This window comes from Notechis scutatus, chromosome 3 (assembly GCF_049901735.1).
Source record: "Notechis scutatus isolate UNSWTSFEM ecotype Mainland chromosome 3, rNotScu1.2, whole genome shotgun sequence".
NCBI classification, from domain to species: domain Eukaryota; kingdom Metazoa; phylum Chordata; class Lepidosauria; order Squamata; family Elapidae; genus Notechis; species Notechis scutatus.
In genome coordinates this window covers 20,606,856-20,631,819 of record NC_142011.1, presented here as the reverse complement: position 1 = coordinate 20,631,819, position 24,964 = coordinate 20,606,856, and the positions used below count along the sequence as shown (strand labels likewise).

The following is a 24,964-nucleotide window of genomic DNA, read 5'->3' as shown; positions in this document are numbered from 1 at the left end:
ACTTTACAGGTGAGAAATGTTACGTGCTGAGAAACCAAACAGCCAAATTGAGAACGCCTAAAGGCCCAGATTGATAAGGGTAGAGGCCTTCAACAGCTTCCCTGCACAGGTGGACACAGGCCTAGGTGCTCACTGTTGTGCCGCTGGGTTGATTGGGCTGTGAGGGTTAAGCCAACAATTTAACTGTAAGAATAGCCTCGAATGTAGAAAAAAACCAAGACGAGGGTATAATGGTCCCCAGTGTTCCTGAAGGGAACCTCTGCTCGGAACAGAGTTACCTCACACAGCACAAAATGGAATACAGGCACGCAGCCACGAGGTCTTGTAAGAGAAGATGGCCTCCGGCCATTAATCTTTTGGTGCGCTCCCCAGCAGCAAACTCCCGCCGTGTGAAGGAATAGCCTCCGATGGCTTTTCCTATGAGGCTAAACGGCAGGGAAGGGTGGAAGGTACTAAGTATTTGAATCCTCCACCCCAAGTGGCGTTCAGAGGGGGAAGGAAAGTGATACGACTCTGTTGGGAGCAAAGAGCTCACACCGCTGTTCGGGTAAAGAAACTGTGCGGCAATTGGTTGGAATGGCAGGGGTAGAAAGATCGGTTGTGGGGAGGGGGGCGTGGAGCAGCGCCGAAGCCTCCCGCCACTTTGGGGTGCGAATTGGAGCTTCCCTGAGCGATCTCTGCAATGGGAGCCAACGTCAAGAGATCGCAATGTGATTAGAAGGCTAAAGGATTCTAAAGACAAGCTGATTAACTTTCAAACCTGCTAGCAAGGAAAGAATTTTTCCTGTTTCGGCCAAGGAAGAATCACAAGCACTGCCTATCTCTCACGAGGCTGAGCAAAAACTGGGGAATGCTGGGGAGGAGTACCGTGGAGGAGGAGGAGCGTTCCACAAATTAAGCCCAGCCTAGACATGCAGAGACTGAAGCACCTCCCCACTACTGGATGCTCTGAACAGCTCATGGGAGAAAAAAGGAATTTACAAGTGTTTAACTTAACTGTATTTTGTTTATTACAGTAATATCAAGGGATATCCTTCAAAGAGAATTAACTTTGCTCATTGACTTCCATAGGCTGAAGTGTTTTATAAACTCAGATATAAATGATATTACAGTAGAGTCAGCCCATTCATTTATTTCTGTAACCAGTGTAATCCATGTCAGTCTTAGTGGCACACAGCAGAATAATGCAGTTAAAACATTCCTGGTATAAATATTAAAACATCTACAGTAATAACACATCCAAAACCAAAACCAATATCAAACTTATGGACTCAACATACCAACAAACAGCATGATAAGGCTTATCCATCTTTCTATTAAAAGTTCTCCAAGAGCTCCATCTTTAAGTATTCACTCATTCAGCTAAGTGAAGTTTTGAAAAGCAGGATATGCAATGCATTTCAAAGAAGTCCCCAAGACACAGCTGCTTTAATGAATAAAAAAGAGGTGCTTTCTTTCAATTTTTTTCCCGACCCTGAAAAGCAAAGTGATGAAAAAAAAATCAAGTGATCAAGAAATCAAGTGGAGCTTTCCCCTCTCCCCCCACTGCTTGTGGCATAATCCCTAGAACATATACAGTAGTCCTTGACTTATGTCCACAATTGAGCCCAAAATGTCTGTTGTTAAGTGAGACATTTGTTAAGGGAATTTTGAACCATTTTACAACCTTTCATATTGCTGGAATTGGGTATGTCTAGTCTGATGAAAAGAAGGACTAGGGGAGACATGATAGCAGTGTTCTGATATTTCAGGAGCTGCCACAAAGAAGAGGGGGTCAACCTATTCTCCAAAGCACCTGAAAGGCAGGAAAAAGAAGCAATGGGTGGAAACTAATCAAGGGGAGAAGCAACTTAGATTTGTCTGAAATGGTATAGAGTTTCCTGCCTGAGCAGGGGGTTGGACTAGAAATCCTCCAAGGTCCCTTCCAATTCTGTTATTCTGTTCTGTTCTGTTCTGTTCTGTTCTAATTCTAATTCTAATTCTAATTCTAATTCTAATTCTAATTCTAATTCTAATTCTATTCTATTCTATTCTAATTCTATTCTATTCTATTCTAATTCTGTTCTGTTCTGTTCTGTTCTAATTCTATTCTATTCTATTCTTTCTATTCTATTCTATTCTATTCTATTCTATTCTATTCTATTCTATTCTATTCTATTCTATTCTATTCTGTTCCATTCTAATTCTATTCCATTCCATTCTAATTCTTATTCTATTCTTATTCTATTCTATTCTATTCTATTCTATTCTATTCTATTCTATTCTATTCTATTCTATTCTAATTCTATTCTATTCTATTCTAATTCTAATTCTAATTCTAATTCTAATTCTATTCTATTCTATTCTATTCTATTCTATTATTCTATTCTATTCTATTCTAATTCTATTCTATTCTATTCTATTCTATTCTATTCTATTCTATTCTATTCTATTCTAATTTTATTCTGTTTTATTCTCTTCTCTTCTAATTCTCTTCTCTTCTCTTCTAAATCTATTCTAATTCTATTCTATTCTATTCTATTCTATTCTATTCTATTCTATTCTATTCTCCAGATGAGCTGTTCAGAGCATCCATTGTTTGGGATGATGCTTCTGTCGCTCGTTTGATAGGTTGGGCTTTAATTGGGAGGATGCTCCTCCTCCTCCACGGGACTCCTCCCTAGCGTCCCCAGTTTTTGCTCAGCCTTCGTGGATATAGGCAGCTTAATTTCCTTTCCCTTGGCCGGAATAACAAAGGCTTCAAAAGGAGTCAACAAAAAGGTTTGCTTTTAGACTCTAAACATCTCCTTTAAGGCTTTTAGTTTCAATGAGTCAAGCAGCTCTCTATGATATATAACTTGAGCCAAGGGAGCTCACCGTAGCTTCAGATAATGATCTCTTGCCCCCAGGACGATAGGAGGTGATAACACCTCATCTGCATGGCTAACAACTCACATTACGATCTTTTCAAGCCGAGCCGCTACGATTGCCGCCGCCGCTACAATCACCGCTGCCCACGCCCGATGGGAGAGGCTCCATTTTAAAAGGGTCTGAGGCTTTTTTCTCTCCCCTGGGAACACCATCTGGGTTGGGGGCATCAGCGCCCATCTGCCCCACCGCGCCTTTTTATTCAAGGGGAAACTCTGCAGTATCGACTCCCCACAAGGCGTGGAAGTGCTGCTGAGCCAATTTAACTCATTACGCGCCTAAAGAGATAATGGCTGGTGCCATTGCAGACTCAATAACCATGCAGTAGTGATCTGCATTTTATTTCTGGAACTGTGAGAGGCTTTTCTTTCCCCCTTCCTGGAACCCGAGAGAAATCACCCTAATACATATGTGTGTGTGTTTAGATAGATAGATAGATAGATATTCAGATATAATTATTCTATTTGGACCCTTATTAATTAAGGAGGAAACTGTTGGCTTATGCCCTCACAGAATTAAACAGCAGCACCACAGCGAGCACCAAGGCCCGTGTCCGCCTTGGTAGGAAGCTGTCGCAGGCCTACATCTTATTTCAACAATTCCTCCTTTCTAGGCCTATGAGGTGTTCCTAATTTGGCTAATTCGGAAATAATAATATTAATAACAAAATGATAATAATAATAGGAACAAGAATAAGAATTCAGTATTCTTACATAAGATTATACAAAACTGGGGAGCATTGTTTTAGGGTTCCCTGGCCATTGCTGGTTCAGGCCCCTGGGCGTGCCAACCGCCCAACATTTCAGCCTCATTAATAGTAAAATTTAATAAGTGGTCACAATGGCAAGCGGCAGTAGCTCAAGAGCCATGTCAAATTCTCAAAACAAATTGAAGCATTCTAAGTGTATCTCCTAAGCAGCAGAAAAAGACGCTAACAAGTGCCATAAGGTACTAGAAAAACACATGAAGAAGTTCATGTGGGAGGATGAAGAAAATTCTCAAACCTCATCTCCTCCAGGCCTACTTCGGCTCCAATCCCCCTCTGCAACCACCCCTGAATCTGTCTGTGTAATCCAGATGCAGCGCAGCTGCACAGTAGCCCATCTAGATCAGTACAAGTGACTCGAAGTGACTCTGTGGCCACATTGCTCCAACAGCGGCCAGATTCTGTCAAGATGATGACTTATTGGAAAAGATCCCCACAAAGATGTGACTGTGGATGGAATTAGCAATACACCAATGTATCTCTGCGGAGGTGCAGCATACTGCTCTGAACAACAGAGCGTTCCTTCTGACTGGAATTCCCTATAACTCTGGTCACTAAGTAGGACAGAGCATCCTTACCCTCAGGTATCTCTCCACAGGAATTTCTGTAGTTTCAGATATACTCCCGCAAGGTATATAGAAGAAGCAAGGGCTATTGATCGGGTGGAGCCAGAGGACTCTGAGTTCTCCTGCTCAAATTCTCAAATTCTAGTTAGATTCACGTTGGCTCACATTAAAAGGTGATGGTTGATGCTACATCTTGATGACTAAAACAACGCTGGCATCATTTTGTTTATAAGAATTCCATGGCATTATCTATTGAGAAGCCACTTCCCCTCACAAGGATCTCCGTGAGGGTCCAGGGGACATTTATGCCGATTACGGACCTCTTTCTGAGGTTGACTATTGGGCTTCCTTTTTCAGTTGGCAGCCCTCACAGAATTCTAGCAGCACAGTAACAGCGAGCACCAAGGCCTGTGTCTGTCTGGGCAGGAAGCTGTTGAGCGCCAGTGACTGCAGGATCACCCAATTGCAATACAGGTCCTGAAAGGTGTTCTCTATTTGGCCTCACAATTTGATTCCATATTCAGTCATCTAATTATGAGGTTTGGTAACAGCACAACAATTTATGTTAGTAGCTGTGCACAGATATAACAAAAAATATTATCAATAATAACAATATTAATGATATCAATATTATTATGAATAATAACATAATAACAAATTGAATTTACCAAAAAACAGGGAGGGGGGGAGAGCAAATATCAAGAGGATTCCCTGCCTCTGTTTATATCAGTCCTCTGAACCAGTCAACAGTCCATTAATATCTCATACACATATAGATACATAGATATAGATATCTCACCTTGTGGGCTTTAGGTCAGAATCTTCAAGGGCAACCAAAAATACCCCCAGAGGACAATAAACCAACTCAAAGTAGGTAAAAACATCCTAGAGAGACCTCTAAGGCAACAAAGGATACCAAGAGACACCAAAATGCATTAGATGAGCATATCTTAAATTTAAAAAAAAAAATGCATGAGGGAGGTTGAACAGAAGTCTCAGTCCTCTTCCCCAGCCAGGCTGGTCCCAGTTCCAGGGTACTCGCTTCAGCAGCACATATACCAAAATTGGAATGATACAGAGAAGATTAGCATGGCCCCTGCACAAGGATGACACGCAATTTGTGAAGTGTTCCAAATTTCACCTTGCCTCCATCCCTGGATCTCTCAATGCCATCCAGGAGAACCTCAGAGAGACTGGTTCAACCCAGGCCTTCAGCAGCGCTACTTGCCTGACAGACAGTTGTGGGACCACACCAGAATTCCTCCTCCCAGAGGATATCCCTGACAAATTGAAGGCCTGGAGGGACATGGCAACTTGAAGAGGCATCGCAGCCGGGGCACAGTAGAAGTTGATGGCTAGGCAGCCTCCACCATCTGACCTCGATTCTTACTCGATTTAGTTACTATGCAGAATAGACCTTCATTATCAGCAGGTACCTCCTTCAGGGGAGTATTATATAATCCAGTTACACATTCACACGATGCACAGGATGAGGGGGAACTAGAGACCAGATGGAACAGGTTGAGGAAGGGTCTACTCACAAGTGACCAAAATCTGTCAGAGGCGGATCCCCTAAAAGGGGGGGGCATGTCAAACATTGAAGGCATTAAGCCAGACCACCGACCTTCAGGTCTGTTTCACCCTAAGACTTTTTTCAAGTCTCTGTTGTTAAAAAAAACTACTTCCTGCCTTGATATCCCATTTCCCCTCGGCCCAACAATCGTTACTATAAGGGGGGGTCAGATGATTTAATCTTCTCCCAACCAATAATGTAAGAGGAAGTCATAACTGTCCCACAGAGGTTCTTGGACCTCGTCCAGAAACAAGGGGTCTCTTCAGTGGCGTATACCCCTCTTACAGGATATGATAGCAAATTTTTAATTTGGTTTTCTCATTCTGCTAAATTTCTCATCAGCACGATAGCAGATAAAACAATAATGGCAATTGTCATCCTCCTCTGCAATTCCAACAGAAGCAGAAGAGGCTCTAAAGTCAAAGGATATACAGGGTCGAGTTGTCCCTATGTAGGGCATGTTGATCTGATGTGAGGGCCATAAGAGCGGAGTCGGCCTCACCCCCTCCTTTTTTTACTAGATCGTCTCTCAGGTTGCTCTGCCATCTGAGGGAGATTATCTCAAATTCCAATATCAGGACACACAAGGACGCCGCAAAACTCTATTAAATTATCTGCTCAAACCAGGGCATCTCAGGTTACTCCTTGCCTACTGCTATGGCTCAGACGTTGGCAAGCAGATATCACACAACTAATGGAAGCTTGCTTCCTCCCCAATATAGGGAGATAATTTGGTTGGTGGTGCCCCGACCTACCTCTGATAGAGACTAGAAGCAGAAAATAAGTTCCTCTCTTTTCATAGACCCCAAAATAGTCCTTCCCAGCTTTTTGGAGGGTTCCTTCATTCCCTCTACCAGGGACTTTTTCTCTCAAGACTCCAGGGACCATCTGGACGCATGAATCACCAACAGTCGATAGTTTCCAATCTGGAGATAGATACTGAAGGGGAGAGCAGAGCAAAAGAATCTCTTGAGGAACATGAAATAGAGGTCTCCAAGGCGCAACATAGCCTCACGACTGTGCCCCTATTGGTGGAAGGCTCAAGCCTTTCACGGACAGATGGGACGCCTCTACCTCTGTTTCCTGGGTTAGAGGTATCAGAAGATTGGGCCTAGCTATAGAATTTCCATCGTCTCCCCAGAACCTTTGCATTACTTGCCTTCTCTCTGGGGATCCTGTTAAAGGGAGCATGATGGAGACAGCTATTGTTCATTTATTGGAGATCCAGGCAACCAACCTGTGGCACCAGATCAGCAGGGGCAATTTTAGTTTTAAAATGACTTAATTGATCCATAGTTCATAGGAGGCTTCAGATGAGTATACTGAACTCCATACTTCTGAGCTTTAGAAGGGGCGATTTTCTACCCTCCATTGACGGCAGCTCCGATCACACACTGCTTGCACTGGCACAAAGCCAAAAGCACCAGCCTGAGGATGGCGAGTGGGACCTTGCCGAAACGTTGCCAAGATACTCTTAATCTTACATGGGAAAAGACCCGAACACACCTAGACCTACCTACATACATACATACATATGGATCTTTGGTTATTTGGGTTTTCTCCCGTGTAGAATTGGAAGCATCTAGGCAACGTTTCGATGAAGTCTCATTCATCATCTTCAGGCTTCTGTCTTCAGCTTTATGCTTCTCAGAGTAATGTGAGCTTGCAGCTGCTTCTTCCTTTTAACTGCTAGTGGGGGTGTGACTTGATTGGGTGGGGGCTTGGCTGTATTCTGATTGGGTGGGGGTGTGCTCTCATTAGTTGGGGGTTTGGCTGTATTCTGATTGGTTGGGGGGTTGGCTGTGTTCTGATTGGCTGGGGGTGTGTTCTGTTCAGGTGGGGGCTTGGTTGTGCTCAGGTTAGTCTTAGTTGCCGGGGGATTTGAGCTGGTGAGCTGTGATCCTGCTGTTTGGCTTCACGTTCGTGGTCATGCCACATCTTCATGGTGGGCATCAGTTCGCTTCATGTATGGGTTGGAGGGGTTTGAAGCGGGTAGTGATGCAGCTGCGGTACGGCTTCTGGTCTGTGGTAATGTCTCATCTTCTGTGTGGGTGTGAGTCTACTTTCTACGTGGAAGTGTGGTGGTAGCATCTTATGTGGCCCTCGTGCATGTGGGTCTGGTGTCATTCTTCATGTTAGGTACTCATTTGTTCATGAGGGCGGGTTTCCAAATGGCAGGTAGGCGGAAGGTATCATCTCGTTTATTCATGCTGTGTGGGCGTTTTTCTATCTCTATGGCTTCTCTGATTATTCTGTTGTTGAAGTGTTTGGTTTTGGTGATAGTTCTGGTATTTTTAAAGTCAATCTCATGTCCTGTGGCTTTGAGGTGTTGGACCAGGGAAGAGGTCGGTTCTTCTTTTTTGATTGAGTTCTTGTGTTCTTCAATGCGTGCACTTATTCTTCTGTTAGTTTGTCTGATGTATGTGGTGGGGCAGGCAGTGCAAGGGATTTCGTATACTCCTTGGTTTTCTAACTCGATTTTGTCTTTGTCCCCCACCCAATCAAGTCACACCCCCACTAGCAGTTAAAAAGAAGAAGCAGCTGCAAGCTCACATTACTTGAGAAGCACAAAGCTGAAGACACAAGCCTGAAGATGATGAATGAGACTTCATCGAAACGTTGCCTAGATACTTCCAATTCTACACAGGAGAAAACCCGAATAACCAAAGATCCACATACAAATACCCACAAAAACCTTAGAACACACACACACACACACACACACATGTATGAACCAGTTGCCAAGAATTTTGATCACGTGATCATGGGAATGCTGCAAAGGTCATAACTATGAAAAAGGGTCCAAAAGTCACATTTTCAGTGCCGTTGTAACTTTGAACGGTCACTAAATGAACTGTTGCAAGTACCATAATTCTCATTATTACAGAAAAAGATCAGATGCTGTCTTCTTGAACTCACTGCTCCTATACCTTTACAGTTGATGTGGCTTTTACAAGAAATAAAACAAAATAGCAGAGGGGACACTAATTACAAAGTCAACACATTGCATTTACCCCCCCCCTTTTTTTTTTTTGCATTTTCTTATTCTTTAGCTCAGCTGTTGTTCTTAAGATTTCCACTTTTCTGTAAAGTTAAAAATAGAAAGGGTGATGGTGGGATGTCCTGTGCCAATCCATCTCTATTCATTACATTTGAAGCATGGTGAATTAGCCCACTTTGTCATCTATGGAATAGTAGTAAGGCTTTGCTATTTTGCTCACTCGATCCGATTTGTAGGCGCTTATTCCTGCACTTCTGACCTCTGGATTGGATGATTGGAATTCTTCACTGACAGCTCTTCCTGATAAGGAATTGCATAGGATTCCCTTAGCCCAGCATGCACTGGGGCCTTTGTGGTACAGGTCTTTGGAAGATACATGGCCAGCCCTCATTGTGACCTTTTCATAAATACCATCAGGCCCATGAAACCACCACAACATGTTATCCCCATTTAAAAAAAAACCTGCAGATATAAAGCTTGTTGCACGTAGAGACTCTCAGGGTGCAATCTATCAAATGTCTGGTGTGACCGAGTTAAGGTAGAATCAGCTGTGTCAAAAGCATAATTTAAGTTTTCTTGGGCTTCTTGGGCCTTAAAATCTGATTTTGAATAGTTTGATTAAAAATGCTTTCCCACTGTCTTTAGTATATGTGGCATCTCTTCTCTAAAATGCTGAGAATCATTAGTAACAATTTTACAGAAATGGCGAGGGTCTTCTAAAGATGACATTTTAATCCTTTGTTTTTTGTTTTTGAACCATTTGATCTCTGTCTCACTTTGTGTGTGTGTCTGTCTGTGTGTGTGTGTGTGTGTGTTTGAGAATGTTTTGTTTTATACATTTGTTTTCTGTAGGTTTTGTCTATTTATTTACTTGTATCCTGCCTTTTAATTATTTTTAGAAATAACTTAAGGTAGCAAACTTATCCAATGCACGTTTCTCCTCTTAGTTTACCCACAACAGGTGGGTTGGGTTGAGAGAGAGTAACTGGCCCAAAGTCACTCATTGTCACTTCCATGGCTAAGACAGAACTTGAACTCATGGTCTCCTGCTTTCTAGCCTGGTGCCTTAACCACTAGACCAAACTGTCTATCTTCTGTCCATCCACCTTAAAAGTCTTTTTTTAAAGGAGGATTCATACATATTTAAAATAAATCAATAAATTGGTAAGTGAACCTGAGAATGTATAAGTTAGAGAAATTTAACCTTGTGTAAATCATATTCAACAATCCCAAAGTTGCTTTGTTCAAGAGGTAACTGGACTTTCTGGTTTTTCTTTGAAGACATTTCACTTCTCATCCAAGAACTCAACAACATTAGTTTATAAGTAAGGCAGTCTGGTGAAACCCCACTGGTAATGTCACATTAAATTCACCTCTTCCCATCTCTCATTTAATTGATGCAGTCCTGCAATCCCACATAGCAATCCTGCCTAACTGCTTTGAACTATAAATCCCACAACTATAAATCTCTGAGGGATATGGGCAGTTAAGAAATACGAAATATGAATAAATAAATAAACAAACTCAGGAGTCATGCTGACTGAGGAATGGGAAACAGTGGTCTTACATTTCCTGACAATATTGAAGGCTGCTAGAAATGTGTTTGGTGGATATCCTCCCTGATTTTTCCATTGAGTTTGAACATGAAATATGGAATTCTCATAAAGTGGAAGTCCCATAAAGATGCATTTCCATATCTGAAAAAGAGGAACATAAATGCACCATATTGTGTTCCTATTTTCTTTATTAATCTTCTCATCCCTTTCTCCCCCTTCTGCTTGTAACAGCTTTCTTCAACCTGGTGCTTTCCAAATCCCATTAGCTGTAGCATCCATGGCTCTCCACAGACTAATAGTGGTATGAACATAATAGCACTCCTGGGTGGCATACTGCCAATGACATCATTGTCCATCCCAGATGTTGATTGAATTGGTAGTATACTACCTTACATTATACTGTTCCAACAACACAGCAGAAGGCTAGTATCTTTCTTCCATTAATATCATTGTGTTAAATAAGTCAGTGTCATGAAATTCTAAATGCTTGTTGATCCAAAACTAATGATTCGATATTTTATTGCATTCAAGTGCTATTGAGAATGGGAAAGCTAATTTCAAAGTGTGGTAAAAGATCAAAAACTGAAATAATTTAAATCATTCATTTTTGGGAAGTGAGTTATGAATGTGATTTCCTGGAAATGGGAAGCTCAAAGGGATTTAAGAACAGAAACTTTATGGGTTTTTTCAGGGTTATGAGTACATAAAACAATGGGTACTTCAGGAGAACAGAACCTTTGGGATTAGCCTTTTCACACATATTTGCATCACCCCTTGACCTTGTGATATTTGTTCCTCATATGTCAACATTTCACCATCTATTTTAAAATGAAAAGTAGAAAATAATCATCTGCCATTATAACCAGTTGTTCACACATTACAAACCAGCCACACATACCAGCAAGAATGTATGTGTTACACATTGAATGTTTCAGTCCCAGGTGACCTGATGGAGTTTCAATTTTTTGTTTCCCTTTGGATAGTAACCCGGGGGCTTTAAGGCTAAAAGTTGTGAGTACTAGTGTATCTGCCCGTGTTTTAGATGTAATCATTGTGATTTTATGATATCTAGGTGGCATGGATTCCACATGGATGCTCATGTGCAGTGAACCATGGACTATAAATATGTTGGAGTTGCACATAAAAGAGCACATACTATTTCTGAAGGTGATAGAGAGGCAGACAGGCAGGACGCAAGAGGGTTGCAGGGGCTGCACCTGTGGAAATATGACAAAAAATATCCACAGATAAGGCATGCACATTTGATCCTACTTCTGCATCATACACATTTTTCCCATGAATCATGTTCAAATTTTGAACTAATGTATAGGAGTGCTCCCTTCTTTCCCCAAGTGTGATTTCTAAAGTAATTGTTGCCCCTTAAAGAAACCCTGACAAAGAGGGCTAGGACTTTACCCTGATTTTGTGATGTAGAGCTAGAGGACTCGAAGAAAGACATTGATGCTCTAAGCAATGGGTGTCCAATCTTTTGGCTTGCCTGGACTGCACTGAGTGAAAAGGAATTGTCCTGGGCAGTATATAAAATGTATAATATAGTTAATGTGCATAAATCACGCAATATTAAAAGTTTACAATCTTGAGAGCTATGGTGGTACAGTGGTTAGAATACAGTACTGCAGGCTAACTGTGCTGACTGACGGCTGCCAGCAGTTCAGCAGTTCGATTCTCACCGGCTTAAGGTTGACTCAGACACCCATCCTTCTGAGGTCGGTAAAATGAGGAACCAGATTGTTGGGGGCAATCTGCTTAAACTGCTTAAAGAGGGCTGTAAGGCACTGTGACATGGTATATAAGTCTAAATGCTTTTGCTATTGTGGGGCTACATTACTAAAGTGTCCAAGACTGCATACAACCTACAGGCTATGTGTTGGTTACACCCGCTTTAAGACTTGTTTTAAGACACTCATTTTGCTTTAAAGTCCTGCCCAAATTGAGGTAGAGGGAGAAAATCAAGTGAAGGTTGGGATGATACTAGGACATTTGCAGGACATTAGTTCACCTCACAGACAAACTGGGTCAAACACTTGGCCATATCCAAACTCGAAATGCTACCACAAAGAGATTTTAGAGAGAACAAAGTTTTCCCACTTACGAATTTTTTTAAAAAAATTCTGTGGCAAAACTTAGAAGGACTCCTGGGGTCACACTCAACTTTTTGGGGACCCCATGCCCACCTGAATTGCAGGTTGACACCCCCCAAAAAAACTAAGAGGAATTATCCATGGATTTAAACTAGCCTATAAAGGCTACGTTTTGATTACAGAGCTTCCATAGATTTCCATCAAACATTTCCACCAAACAAATAAACAAGAAAATAATTTGAATAGGATTAGATATATATTTCTTTCGTGCAACTGAAAGTAATTCTGGAGCAAGGGGGAATTTGTATTAAAAGAATCAGCACAGGAGAACGTTAAGTCTCCCTCCACCCAAAGTCTTTGATCCCAGATTACATACATCCCTCCTGCTCAGCAGATACACAGGCAATCCAACTTTTCTTTAACAAACTTGAAGAGGATCTAGGAGGTCCAATCACAAATCTCTTGCCTTGCATGCAGAAGTAACCCATAAAGCCCAAAATATGCCAAGTCGCTCTTTTTAAATCTTGCAAAGTCAGGATTTGTGTACCATTCCCATATCTAATAACTACACTGGCGTCGTAATTAGAAATTAGGGCTAGCTGCTGATTATGTATAAATCTTTTAGCTGACTAATTATTAATATTGTTGATTCGGTTAATAACCCCGACCGACTTGAGACTTTGGGAGACTTCACATCATTAAAAGTCTGTTCTTGGGGGTGTGGGGAAGGAAATCTGAAAGTATTATAAAAATAAATGAACCTTTTGGAAAGTTGGGTATCAAGTGATCTACACATTAATTTAAGCTGTACCCTAAGCCTGGTGAAACATGCCACTTATCTCAAACTTTTCACTTTTTAAAAAACTTGTTCTCATTTATAAATTTAAGCCAATCTAGGTTAGCCAGAGTAAAAATGCTAATATGGAAAGTCAACAATTTTATAAATGCCAGACATCTGGTTTTTCAATACACATATAATACTCTCCTCCAACTCAAACAGCTATCTTAAGCATAAGCAGTATCATTTTGTGGCACATTAGAGCTGACGTTGAAAGACTCCTTATCACTAAAAGTCAACAAACAGGTCAACAAGGTAGTGCATAAAACACAATGAACTTTATAGCTCAGTTTGAAGGTGGCAAAATAACATTTTATATTTCTGGTTAATAAAGTTGGTGTTTTTATGAATACTGAGGATACAGCTGGGTTGAGATAATCAAACTGCTTTTCAGCTAAATGTGTGCCATTTATATTCTAAAATACGTATAAAATTCCTCTCCAAGAAGCACATCTGCATTTTGTTTTTCAGTTTTCATTTCCTGATACTGAAAGAAAGCCAACTGATTTTCGATTTTCTGAAATCTCTTTTAAAATGCTAGGACCACATGGATATTGGCAACCTTTTGTGCATTGTTAAGTGAAGGAATTGTCTGGAAAGGACAGCCCATTGCAAAGTTTACTGTTAAGTCCTCTGGATCTGCATCATAATTGAATGAGCAGATTCTTATTTACAAAAGAAGGATGTGCTGTGAGAACAAACAGTACACAGAGAGCCTCTTCCAAAAAGATATGGGAAAAAAACACACACATCGTCCCAAACCATCACTGAGAAGGCAATTTGCCAATATGGAATACAATCAACAAAGTGTATCTTCTTCAAAGATTTCCCAGGCCAATATTTAAAAATGGGGAGGAAACCTTCCATATGTGAGCCACAAAGTTTAATATAAATGTGACAAAAAAAGACCCTTCCCCTCCCCCAGGTCAGAGGAATGGGGACAAAACAAAAAAGAGGGGAGAAAATGAATTTAACACAAAGAAATTAAGCTTGCCATAATGTCTATGTTTCACGCTAACAGCCTGCTCCATCCTGCTGTGTTGACCATAATGCTCTATCAAAAGTACTGTCAGGGGCTCCTGCTGAGTGGCTAATTAAAACAATTACAAAGACAAAGGAAGTATCAGTGGCATTCCAAGCTGCAAACAAAGAGATAAAGGGAGAAATTATCAATGGTTGATCTCTTCAGCCATAGTTTTTGAAGTGGGAACTATTGATCCCCACAAATGAAAGAGGTTCCTCATATTCACAAAAAATGTAGATGTGTGTTTAATTTGGACTGGCTATATTTTTGACATGTGGAAGATGCCACGTATGAATAATTGCAAAGGTACAACTCATACTTATATTGCATTTAAATATATATTGCAGTTTGTGGAATGTCACAGAATTGAGCATGTGGGAATACTGATTTATTCTCTAATTCCTGAAATGGCTTACCTTGAAAAAAAAAGGGGGGGGGGTTGAATTTCCATGGAGCTGATTATGAAAATAATCAAACTATTGTTGCTATTAGAATGTTTTGAAATATTTCAATTATGTTAGGGACATCTGAGAAGGGATTAAAAAAATCAAGATTGAGGGAGTGATGGTATAAGGCAAGCCCCACCCTTTTAACTCTGCAAGATACATATAAAATGGAGGGAGGCAGTTCTGCCATCTTGACTTCTTCACTAGACAATAACTACAGTAGTACCTCATACTGCAGTACAGTATCTGTGGCTATCCTGATCTGAAAATGGCCCTTGGGAAGATTTCCTTCCTGACTTTAAATGAGTCATGGCAATCTCTAATCCACTTACCCTGGAAACCATTTTGCTCTGCCTGAGTTTGCCTGATGGGTCCTGTGAACCAAGGGGTTTTGACTGGTGGAACTCAGGAAGAAAGCATTTTCCATCATGGAAATCAGAGATCAGATTGGCCGCATCCTTGTTGGCTTCCCCCTCAGTCTCTGAAAATATGGCTCTGTGCTCAAGCCTCGAACCTTAGAAGTGGGATGAAACCCATTGCTTGGACATGTTGAGCACTGGAGCATGGCTTTGCCGTTGTTTTGCAGCTTTTTTATATGTTTGTATATATATATTTTAATATTGTGAGCTGTCCAGATTCATGATACCAGTATGTCATATGGACAGCCATATAAACCCAGTAAATAAATAATCTTGTCCCTAATCCATGAGTGAGATAGTCAGTTAGTTGTATCAGTGCTAAAGTGGTTTTTTTTTTTACACCCCAGCTTCAGGGATCAATTGATTGGTCTTGCACCCCAGTATTGAGAGGGAAGTCAGGTGGCTGACACTGACTGAAAGACAAAACAAAGATTGGCAATGAATACAGCAAGTTTGATGCTGGTGGAGTTTCCTGCTGACTCAAGGATAGGTGCATAAGTACTAATTGTTTGGCAGTGAGGAAAGGTTGCAACGAATGGTAACTGGTGCCTTTCAGATATTTTAAAGCCAGTGTTTCTCAACTTTAGCAACTTTAAGCTAGGCTGGCTGGGGAATTCTGGGAATTGAAGTCCACAGTCTTAAAGATGTCAAGCTAAATAAACATGGTTTTAGACCAGGCCTATCAAACTGGCGGCCTGCAGGCCAAATGTGTCACACACAGGCAAAAAAATATGAAGGTACCTCACAGTACGTCACATGACACAATCAAGTTTCACACTCGTTTTAGACTATAGGTAGTCCTCAACTTACAACCATTCATTTAGGGACAGTTCTTCAGTTACAATGGCACTGCAAAAAGTGACATGACCCATCTTCACACTTAGGACCATCACAGCATTCCCCAAACCCGATCAAAATTCAGGCAAAATTCAGCCAACATATATTTAATGTCAATGATCACCATTTGTGACCTTCCTAGCTAGCTTCCTGCAAGCAAAGTCAATGGGGAAAACCAAATTCGCTTACTGACCATGTGATTCACTTAACAACTGCAGTGATTCATCTATCAATGGTGGTAATAATAGGTAAAGTCAAGCATGACTCAGTAACATTGTTATTTAATAGCAGAAATCCTGCCAATTGTGGTCCTAACTCAAAGACTATCTGTATTTCACTAACCTATCAATTATGTGCCGAACATCTGATCACCTACTCCTGACTTACTGAATACTGTAGAAATTCAGTAATAAACTTGCTTACTGGGTGTAAATATATTAAATACAATACTGATGTAGTTCATGACTTAAAAATGAGCCATTCTGTTTATAGAGCAAATGCATTCTCTTACAGGGAAAAGAAAAAAAAAAATTTGAATGGGAAAATAAAGTCTGCCTTCCCCCACCCCCCCTCATATTCTCAAACTGTTATCACCTCTATTATTTGCAAAACTGCTTTCATCATACCAGGACTGAATAGCAAAAGGATTAGTTTGTTCAGTGAATCAGCACAAACTAAGCAGTGGAACTATCATGAACTGGGTGGGCCCAATCTGTAATTGGACAGGGAGTGCAAATCAGTTGGTCTTTTAATCATGTCTGCACCAATGAGTCAAATAGTCCAATTAGCCAAGGAGCAACTTCACCTAGAGTAACAATAGTTCTTTCTCTCCCTCGTTATGGATGGAAATAACTACAGCTATGATTCTTTTCTGGGAAGAACACTTTCTGAACATAGTCAGCAGCCATAAGATTGTGCCCTAAAGTTGAAATGACACAGTTAAAACAAAGGTGGAATAGAGTATGTTAGCATGTAATGTAGCTCAAACTAAAATAAAGTTCAGAAGTGCTGAAAAATTAACAACTGATAGAAAAGTCTGCCAGTCGACTAAGTAGATAATGATTTGCATGAAAATACCCTGAGGAAAGTGTGCATTATTTTACAGGTATACTAACATATACTGCATGGCTCATTTTTTTTCCACAGAGAAAAACCTGTTAACAGAATTTGAAAGCCAATTTTTATATTGGTAATGTTTTTGCTAGTTGCTCGACGGGGCTAGAGAAGCAGAGAGATGGGAAAATTGGTGTGATACTTTATGAGCTTGCCACCAGGTGGGGAAGAGGTCCTGTAACGGCAATTTTCAATCGATGCATTAGTTTGCATTTTGGGATTGTCATGGGTGTTAGGTGTAAAATAACTCTTCTTTTTTCTCTTTCCTTGATAGCTGATGGCATTAGTTTGGGCAAAAGAGACCTGTAAAACAGAGCTCAAAAGAGAAACTACTGCAATGTGTAAAAAACATACTGAGATGTATGCAAATACGAAAGAAGGCCCATGTATTCTCTTGTGGATTATACCTGTCAATCACCCATCCTTCTGAGCATCAAAACACACTGATGATTGAGAAATCATTGGTAAATATAATTTCCACTGAAATTATATGTGCTGAAAAAAATCAGAACAATCATTTGATGGCAGAAAAAAACCTCTAGATTGTATTTTTATGCTGCCATCTAATGAACAATTTGAATGATCTAGCACCATATATATTTTTAGTTCAGTGACAATAAACTGTGCTACAAATTAGGCCTAACACACCCTCTTTAAAATGTTGAAGTTGCAAGCTCACTGTCAGTATAACCTTGCCAACATTTTCCCTTCTCTCTGTAACATCTCTGTCTATGTACTTGTGTTCTAGATTTGCTTTAGTTTTTATTTCTCAGTCTTTGGTCCTAGCAACTCCTTGCAGCTCCTAGTCAATTACTAACCCCACCCACTCCTGCTTAACTTCCCAATATAATCAAAGCTACCTAGGTGTTGTTACCACCTAAGATAATACTTTTATTAGAACCAATCAAAATGGTTATGAGAGATGGTGGAAATGTTTGAATTTGGCAGACTTTGCAGTGAGTGAAGCTTTTGTTAAGAATTGCAAAAATTAAGCATGATCTTTCTTCTGGGAGGTTGAACTTTTATAAAGTGGGTTTCAAAATGGAAGCAGGACCTTGAATTAATCAGTGATAGCTGTTGCAGTGTCTGGTTACACCAAACATCCAGAGACAGAGAATAATTTGTTCCCCCACCAATGTCTGTAAAAACAAATTTGTTCCCCATGCGTTCCCTACCATAAACACTTCCCTACTGTAAACACTCGGCTATTCCAGTCTCAATAAAGTTCTTTTTTAAAGGTATGTGTTGAAGCTGTTAATAAGATCTGCAAAACTCTATGTGAGAGGAATCATTTATAAGTATAGGTTATGTGTGTTTATCTCCAGTCACAGTCTCATGACTCTCAGCAATGTATAAGTTGTGGGGAGAAAAGTGAAAAGATTCATGATAAGATTAAAAAATAAAATGTAGAGGAAATAAAAACAAAACAATCATATTCATCCTGACAGCAAATATAAATAGTAAAAGATGATGGAGTAGGTGAGAAAAGAGCAGAACTACTATAAGACAAGACCTCCAAATTCTTTGTGCAGCCTGGTAAGATATTGTAGTCGATGCATTCAAAAGCTGCTGAGAAGTCTTAAAGGACTATAAGAGAGGCATAATGTCCCCCTCCATGAACCATAAAAAGTTATCCAGAGAGCAACCTAAGCTATCTTACTTCCATGTCTGGGTCTGAACCTTGACTGAAGATTCCAGGCAATTTATTTATAGTTATTGTATAAATACTTGTTGATGAATGCTTGTTTTTTTCTTGTGTTTTGTCCTGGACCATGAAGCCATTTTAATAAGTATTTCTTCTCAAGTGCTGCATAATTGATCCACTGCCACCAAGAAGCTTCCCTGTAAGAAAAGGTTGAAGGCTGATCTGTATTTATCAAAAGGAATATTTATGAGATTGGTCTCCATTTCACTTCCCTAGCCCACCTAGATATTTTACCCCACTCCATTTTAGCATTCTTTCTCTCCCTCTCTCTTTGGAATAGGTGGATGCATTTCCAAATAAAACTATGAGTTGAAATCATTAGTCACTTCTTTTTTTAAAAATGCAGAGGCAATCAATATGGGGCCAAAAGCAATCTTATAAAGGTCAGGGACTAGTTCTTTACTTTGCAAAAATCTGGGATCCCATTTTTGAAAAATAGAATATTCTAAAAATAAACAACTCAGAGGCTACTTTTCCAAAGGTCTCTTAAACCTTGGTCTGACCTTTTTTTAGTTTATGATCAAATCAAAACATATTTTTACTGTATGATTAATAGGGTGTGATGATCACTTAAGATTTACTTTGATGAATCAAGTCAATTTACATGTTTATGTTGAGTCAGTTGGATTTGAATCATCACTCTGAAAAAAAGTGTATCTGTGTGCATGCTCAAAACTCCCCAGAATCACTGAGTCAATTGAAAGGACCAATTTGGCTGAGTGAATCCATTCAAAGGGATAATTTGTTTGAAGCTTCACAGAGTCCTAGGAAACAGGAACCATACCTTTAAAAAAAGTGGAAAGGTTTAATCAAAAGGACAGTTTATAGCTGAAGCTAATGGGTGATTGCTGTAGTCCAAGATACTTGATGGCAGGAAGATGGCATTGCGTGTTCTAATTTTGACTAGAGCAGTTCCCAGACTGTTATTCTGAATATCTGGAACCTTTGTAATACAAAATATTCATCCCAGCACAGTGTTATATAGTATGAAAAGCGTACTGAAGCATATCTTGCAACCTTATAAAGTTATATATAGTGCAATGCATTCCTGTTAGAAATGTAAATTGGCTAATGTTAATCAAATTAAAAATGATCATGGAACAATGCAAGAAATAATGCAGAAAATTGTCAGTCTATGTTTAGATAACTTTATTCACAATAATTTTGTTTGATGGTTTATTCCCCAGGCAAATGATACCTTTAGCATAGAGCATAGTCTTACATAATGAAATCAATATAAAAATATGAAGACCACACTCAAGAATCCCAACAAAAGGTAGACTACAGTTTGTGAATATTACTAAAGGCCATATATGTCATGCCCCTGTTGGAGTCTGACTCAGAGAGAGAGAGGGGAGGGAGGGAGGGAGGGAGGGGGGGAGGGAGAGAGAGAGAGAGAGAGAGAGAGAGAGAGAGAGAGGAGGAACAGCCAATAGGGAGTGGGAGGTGTGGCTCTGGATGTTGTGGAGGAGGCTGGGGAAGGGCACAGGCTGGCTGGGCATTCAGAGGAAGGCCCAGGCCCATTCCCTTTTCATCCTAGGGCACATAGGGAGGACCAGATAAGAGAGAAACATGAATGGTGTGGTCTACAGGGGAGGAAAGGGCCTTGATTCCCTTCACGGGCTGCAGCTGTGAGGACTGTTTAAAAGGACAAACTGTGCATGGGCTAGTGCTGGAAGCAAAGCGTGAAAATATTTCTATTGTCAGTTTTTATCTGTCCTTCCCAGTGTGCGTATTTTGATATCTGTGGACATCTTCAAGCCCTTATCCTGCCTTATCTCTTTAATTTTTCAGTGTGGTTTGTGTTGTTTTTTTCTATTTATAATTTATATGTATTTTGAGTTTGAACAGAAGTTCTTCCTTTTCACAACTCTTTGTGGGGGAGTTTTTTCTCTAGCCAATGATAATTGGACCTTTAAAGCCAAGTTGAAGGAATTAAAAGGACTTCACCTGTTTTTGTGACTTGGTTGCTTTTTTATCTCACCCCGGGTCATCACAATATATATGCATTTCTATCTCATTAAAAATATGTTGGAGATATTTTGGGTCACATTAGCCAAGTACTTCAATCCTTGAAGTACTTAAAAGAGACAGGTAGAGAAAAGAAAAGATGACCTCAGTTTTAAAAAGTTCCTCTTCCTTGTTTAATATAACAAGAGTCCTGCATAAGAAATATTTATTAATCTTTGCAATTGTGTAATGCATCCATACCGTAGAATTGTTGTATTCTTTTCCTCTTACTTTGGTGGACTTCAAGTCCTTTCTTATGTTTTATCTTTCATTTGTTCTGGAGGGGAAATAGTTTTCACATTTATTTTTAGATTAGCTGAAAACGGTGCCAAATAGAGAAGGCCTGTAGAATTGGGTGGATTTAAAGAGCCCTGTAAGATAACTCAGTTGACAAGAACTTCTTGTCTGTCTTCAATATAGGAAGTAGGAGAAGTGTTAAAAGCAACATAAAAGCTTCCTCTTCTTTTTGTGGCCTCCAAGCTACTGGAAAAGTGAGAACCTGTAGGTCAAGTCTGCTAGTGACATCTTAAGGCTGAGAATAGAACTGTTGCATTGTCTCACTTAGCAGTTTGCTCTTCATGCATGTTTGAGCTGCCAAACCACTATTTGCAAGATTCAGTATGATAGTACTGTTACTAAACAATTGCATAAACTTTATGAAGCTTGTTATTTATGCATTCATTTTAAAAGAAAAACAAACCTATGTTTAGAAATTAGTAAGGTGTATATTTATTTAAAACAATTAGTACAGTGATGTATGCAACTCTGGAGTTTGTATTCTTGACCCCCATGAAGATAACCTTAAATTAATTTATGAATCTGCCAATATGCAAGTGGAAAAGAGGTTGCCATAAAAATGTCACTTCTTAACTAGTGACATCTCCATGACCTTTTTGGTAGCTGGAAACAAGCAAACAACGAAAAATGTGTTCCTCAATTGGCTTTATAAGATATATTGGAATACTGCTACTGTAATATTAGTGATAATTGTAACTTGCTGTTCATTGAAATGGTTCATTAACTTTCAACGCTAATATTGGATCCACATTTCCACTTTATTCAGTTAGGTGGAAGAGGTAGAAGCAAGAATGGTTTGCATAAAAGAAAGGTATATAGTGAATGATGTTGGTGTAAATTGGACTTTCCTTATTTTATGCAACTTTTTCTCACTACTCTTACTCTGCTTCTGTTCTTTGTGTAACTTTGCTTACCCAGCAAAGAAATACAAAAATGAGTACGTATTTATGTATGTATCTATGCATGTATGAATGAATTAGTCACACCCTGTCTGAAGTATTATGTCCATGTCTGAATACATCTTAAGCAAGATTGAGATCAACTGGAACAAAGGAGTTGGAGAATTGGAAACCAAGTTTCCTACATAGAGACTGAGAGACATTTTCAGCTTTGAGGAAAGACAAGTTAAAAGTAATGTGATAGCCATTCTTAACTGCTGAAAAATATCACAAAGACGACCACAAAAAGTTTTCTAGTGTTTCTATATGTAAGACAAAGAATAATGGATTTAAGTTGTTTATGAGTCCATAATATGATGCAATCTTATATAATCCTATATAACATTAGAAAATGTATTATCTACAGTAGAACAGGATTGAACTATGGAATCCTTGATGCTCTCTGAGCTGGGTTATTTGTTTGCAGATGTTTTGATGTTTCATTATCTACCTAACAAGCATTGATGATGTTACCTAATCAAGTAATGAAATGTCTGCATGTAAATAACCAAGCTCAGAGAGCACCACGGATTCCACAGTTCAACCCTGTTCTAGATAATACATTTTCTAATGTTATATAGAATTATATATGATTATATCAATTAATTAATGGAATAGCTTGTCTCCCGGAGTTGTGGGTGGTCCATCACTGGAGGTTTTCAAAAATAGACTGGACAATCATTTAACTGGGATGGTATAAGCTCTCCTGCCTTGAACAGGGGATTGGACTAGAAAATCTCTGAGATCCCTTTCAGACCTATTTTTCTATAGAAAGGTTGTAGTTTTTGATTATTATTTTAAGCATCAATTTATCAAAATGTCAAAACCTATCCCTTGGTGACTTGAATCTCTAGTACTTATTCCAAAATGAGATGACAGCTGTTTCAGAAAAGGTTACGAAATCAGTCTTGAGTATCGTGTCTTACAATACGTGAACTTTATAAGAGCTCATAAGAAAGTTTCTTTTCCATGCTATCCATGAGCTTATTCAGTAAATTTCTTGGATTTCTAATCATTCATCATCATCTGGGTCAATATAAAGTCGCCTTGTCTCATTTTTTCTTCCTCTTTTTTAACTCATCCTTAACTTTCCATTTTTAATAAAGTGGAAATCTGAAACATTGAAAGAACTGTTTGAATTGTGCTAATGTCAAGGATGAATTAAAATTCCTAAGGACAACACCCTGGCAAGATCTGAGTCTTCCATTTTCTTGTTATGGCTAATAAGGTATCCATTCAACAACATATAAAACAAAACTGGGGTAAAATTGCAAAGTCCATAGCATTGCAAATCTTGGTGTTTTCCATGAAGAACTCCTGCAACATATTATCCTTAGAGTTTATAAGCTTTCATACTTTGGGCCATGTACTGAATTCAACCCAGCATATTTCTGCATATGGCCAGTTTTCAACTGTGGACAACTTTCACTGGCTAAAAGTTAATCATATTATATTATGAGATGGACTTAGTTTTCTATTGCTTAATCACTTTTCTTCAAAAAAAAAAACTTTTTAAAAAACCCATTCGAGTTGAAAAATATATTTAAGCATAATATATCGTGATGCAGAGAGCTTGTATATCACCTTTTTTATTTTTCACACCGGTTATCTTTCCTGTTTATCTATAGAACTATGCACAGCCTCTAGGTTAATAGGCTGGCCATCACAATGACATAAACATACCAGTTTCCTACAATCGAATAACCAATGCATCAGGTTCTGAAAAAGTGAAAGGCAGGGAGTGTGGTTAGACAACCTAATTGTGGCATTGTTCCTGTGTGGGAGTTCATTGCTCTTGTAATAGACCGGCATAGTTGTGGGTAAAACAATTATTTCTGGCACCTTTGTGCCAAATACTTTTAATTGATAGAGTCCTGTACATAGCGTGGGTGGCATCAGCACTGAACAGCATTTTCATCTGAAATCTTGACTGTGGATTAGTACACCAAAACATGCTAAAAATGAGATTCCAGCCCAAATAAAGCTGAATCTTTTCATTATTCCAGGCCATTATATATTTTCTTAAATTTGTTTAATATAGGCATTCTAGATAATTCAACTTCTCATTCACTTTGCAGGGTGTAATGTATTCTCTAGTCTGTCTTCCTAACAATATTTCTTTCAAAAATATTTTGTTCTAGATCTCTTTTAAATTATTTTTGAACTGTGTGAGATAGGAGGTTAGTTTTCACTAGTTTCCATGAATTAGTAGATACTGTGTCTCTTACTAGTGGCAACATTTTCAGAATAATGGAACTCATTATGCACAATTTTTTTTCCACATTCCACATTATCTTTATCTAGAGCAGGTGAGAAACACTTGTGGGCAAATGTTTGTAGTGATAGTCCTCCCTTTTCACCTCAGCTTGACTTTTTTTGAGCTTCACTTTCAGTACACACCTCGATAGCTAAGAATAACCATAAGTTTAAAAAGCCAAATTAAAGATTTGTTGGGTCAGGCAGGACTCCTGGTGACTCTCCGTACATGCCTATATATGTAATCGTAACAATAAATGATTTGTTGTTATTTTATTTCAGGATGGTTGTGGCTTTCCCTGCCAGCAACAATGGGTATCTCAGGGGCTTCAAGTATGAATCAAGTTTGACCCTGCTTACCATCTTCAAGATCAGCCAAGGGTGGTGAGTGGCTACCATTGGCTATGATAAGCAAAAATGATGAAGTGTATATGACTTTCATGTCCCCTTTTCTGACTGTTGAATAAGAACAGAGAATAGAGAATGAAGTTATGTGAAAAAAATAGTATAGTACCTAAGAAAAAAAGCTTCACTGTAATTTGTACCCTGTTGTTATTAAATTTGATGAAATACTGCAGTGAGCAGAGATAATAATGAATCATTTTAGAGA

General features: G+C 39.3%; 1 non-coding gene across 1 annotated transcript; it reads left to right on the top strand.

The window, feature by feature from the left end:
• Window positions 1-5,273: 5,273 nt before the first annotated feature.
• Window positions 5,274-5,379, top strand: LOC113410509 (U6 spliceosomal RNA). Its single transcript, XR_003370673.1, has one exon. It is a non-coding gene; the product is annotated as a U6 spliceosomal RNA (small nuclear RNA).
• The last annotated feature ends 19,585 nt before the right edge of the window (window positions 5,380-24,964 follow it).